Source organism: Nicotiana sylvestris, chromosome 3, assembly GCF_000393655.2.
Source record: "Nicotiana sylvestris chromosome 3, ASM39365v2, whole genome shotgun sequence".
Lineage (NCBI taxonomy): Eukaryota > Viridiplantae > Streptophyta > Magnoliopsida > Solanales > Solanaceae > Nicotiana > Nicotiana sylvestris.
The window spans coordinates 146,994,653-146,998,146 of NC_091059.1; the positions used below are offsets into that span (position 1 = coordinate 146,994,653).

The following is a 3,494-nucleotide window of genomic DNA, read 5'->3' on the forward strand; positions in this document are numbered from 1 at the left end:
GTGTTTTAAGCGATGTTCACATTCTCCTAAAAACAATAATAGTAAAGCGGTTAAAAGATAAATTTGCACATAAGTTCATATTGTATTAAAAATCAGATAAATAAGCCAAATATAACAGTTGAGCGACCGTGCTAGAACCACGGAACTCGGGAATGCCTAACACCTTCTCCCGGGTTAACAGAATTCCTTATCTAGATTTCTGGTACGCAGACTGTAATATAGAGTCATTATTTTCCTCGATTCGGGATTAAAATTGGTGACTTGGGACACCCTAAATCTCCCAAGTGGCGACTCTGAAATAATTAAACGAATCCCGTTTCGATTGTCCTTTAATTGAAAAAAACTCCCCTGCGCCCCCGCGGGCGCGGAAAAAGGAGGTGTGACAAAATCAATAGAAACAATAAAGGGGTATCTTAGTTAAACGTAATAGACTCCACATCTATAAACTAAACGAAAAATAATGCATAAGATGAGATAGAGGTAATTAGTCCTAGCTTATTGATACTTTTTATTTTTGTCTCCTACTAATCAGTGGAGGAGACCATTTTACACCTTCTCTTGGAGGTTGTTTTGTTCTTCCTTCTACTGGGAAGATTACATAGGAGAGAAAAGAGAGAGAGAGAGAGAGAGAGAGAGAGAGAAAGAGAGAGAGAAGTCGGCCCCTCCTTTTTCATGAACTTTTCCCTCATATATATAGTTATGGAGTCTTTGCTATGTACTTGGTTTGATGCTCTTTCATACTACGTCCGCCTTTGTCGTCCTCTAGACGTTGTTTCTTCTGACTCGATGGGTATTGTGAGTACTGGTTTTGGAATAAACCATGTCGTCTTTCGCTGCCTTGCCGCTTGGACGGGATGTCGGTCAGATCAACCCTAGCAGTCTGATTTTGACCAATACAATACGAAGAAAATTAAAGCAAAAATGAAAAAGTTTATCCGGTGTATGTATGGCAATTTCATTGCTTGCGTCAGTAAATAAATAAGTTCCCACTTAAACGTTGCGTATAGCTAGCACCTATATACATAAGTTGTAAAATACGTTGCACCAAAATACAGATTCATAATTCCATATACGAACCCAGTACATAATCAAAGTGATTACATGACCAATTAGTCACTAATTATCCATGTTAAGAGTCCACACGTGGAAAAGATATAGGATAGATCTCCTTGTAATCGTTGAAATAAAGCTGCCTTGTATGTGAACATTAATCAGAGAGCTCTTTGCGTTTTTGCCCGTCTCCATCTCCATGGGATCGCCTGCTTAAAGTTTTCGTATATTCCTCCCTGTAATTAATTTTCAATTAAACTCAATAATATAGTAATTTCAAATAAATTATTTGACACTTGAATAAAACAAATCCAGTGTCAGTCTATAGCATCAAAAGTTATTGGCTGATTTTTAGCATCCATGAATAATTTTACCAAAATATCTAAAAAATAGTTCTTTATCGTATGATATGTTATATGACTATAACAAATAAAAAAATTAAGTCTTATTTAGTAATTAAACAATGCTCATGAGAAAATAACCATATTGATTAAACTTGGTAAGAGTTGGTGGATTGAGCTATGATGCAAATTTTAACCCATTTTAATCCAGCTCATCTCAGCCCAAGTAATTTTTGACGGGTCATTTATTGACGCAGCTTATTTGACCTACCCAAAATTGGCCCAGCCGTCGTTTGACATCCCTAATTAACATGTACTATCTTTTAGGCCAAGTAAAAGAGATTAAAAGACACTTACCAAGAGGTTGGAATTGGTACGAGAGAAACTCAAGAAACTCCCTTTCCTTCTAAACCTTAGGAGTTTCTTTTCATGTGTATCAAAATCATAAGCAGTACTTGAAGTACTACTAAGAGGACCTGAAAAGTCAAAATTGTCCTTGACAACTCCTCCTCTATTTTCCTCAAAGCTTTCCCATCTACAAGAACCTATTTGACATAATCTCATGTCCTTATTACTACTCATGTCTAATTTTTTCTGCACTTCCATTTCTCCCACATAGGCTGAACGAAATGACGAAAAAGATCGACCGATATAAGGTCCGTCCAGCACCGTCGTAGGCGAGGGTGTATTAGTAATTTTACCTTCATTCAACAGCCTAGGTGGCAAGTCTAGGCACCTTGCTACCTTTGACTGATCAAGTGTAGATCTAATTGGTTTGCCTGGTGCTTCTTCCCATTGAAATGGGATTGAAACTGAAGGATGAATTGGTGGAGTAGATAGAGGAATATTATTATTTCTTGGCTTGTTTGGGAGTTTTGATAAAGAAAGCTTTGGAGTAGAATTAGAGGCCATTTTACATCATGTAGAATTCTACAACTTCTTCAGAATACCTCAAATTCATATATTTGTAGGGGGCAAAAATGGGTCAAGCATGAAATTTGAGGAGGTGTTAATTAAAACGCTCCTCTGGCGCTTCTCATTCACGAGTAGAATAACGGATATGTGATTGATTGTAGAGTCTTTATTTAGCTTAACACTAATAGGAGAAGTGGGTGGGACCATTTTGATTATTTAAACTAGGTGGGACCCACAGCTTTTTTAATATGTTGAATTAGTCCTAAGCACACAAAGGATAACGACTTTCAACGGTCATGCAAGTTATTAGATAAGTCGGCAAAGGAAGATAAACCGTTCGGCTAATTTAACAAGGTGACATGAGACAAAGAAATAATTGTATTTTTATGTGACATTTTTTTTCTATTCCGTCCCAGAAAAAAAGTCACTTTTTTTTATTTAGAAATAATTTATCTTTAAATTTTCTATTTGATTTTAATTAATTAATTTACAGGCACACAAATATTAATATTTATTTTAGAATATAAATTTTAAAAGTCCTTTTTTTTTAAAACTTTATCGAGTCAAATACAATACATAAATTAGGACATAAGCAATAATATACTATTAGTAATTAAAAGGTCATGGAGGTAAGGTTCGTATAACGGTGAAAGAAACACCTAAATGGCATTTCAAAACATAGGCCAACTTGAATGCCGGCTGGGCGCTTCTAATTAATGTATGATATTGCAGATGAGTTAGATTTTGTTATCAGTGTCGCAATATTAATGCAGGTTATATTACATTAGTACTAACTATCTCAATGAGCATGGATGAGTAATTTGATCAAGAAAACAAGTAACATGTCACATTGACCGTGTATTTTTATAAAAAATTCTAAAATCATCAAGAATTACCTTCAGTTAAAATGATCTTAATTTTACATTTGTTGTCCCCATGTTAGAGGGGTGTACAAAGGAAACCGACAAACCGCACCAACCCGATAATCCGAGTCAAAACGAGAAAAGAAATCCGACTATGGTTTGGTTTGATTTGATTTGGTGTTGGAAAAAAAACCCGACCATAATTGGTTTGGTTTGGTTTTAACTAAAGAAAGTCAAACCGAAACCAAACCAACACGACATTACATATATAGAAATTTTAGATATACTGATATATAAATATATTTATTGTGATGTAATTTATAAA

At 35.0% G+C, this 3,494-nt stretch overlaps 1 long non-coding RNA gene across 1 annotated transcript; it reads right to left on the reverse strand.

Annotated features, from left to right (window-relative positions):
- Window positions 1–475: 475 nt before the first annotated feature.
- On the reverse strand, window positions 476–2,463 carry LOC104247288 (uncharacterized). The gene is made up of 2 exons (XR_011406204.1): window positions 1,749–2,463; window positions 476–1,286 (listed from the first exon to the last, which is right to left on the reverse strand). It is a non-coding gene; the product is annotated as an uncharacterized lncRNA (long non-coding RNA).
- Window positions 2,464–3,494: the final 1,031 nt, after the last annotated feature.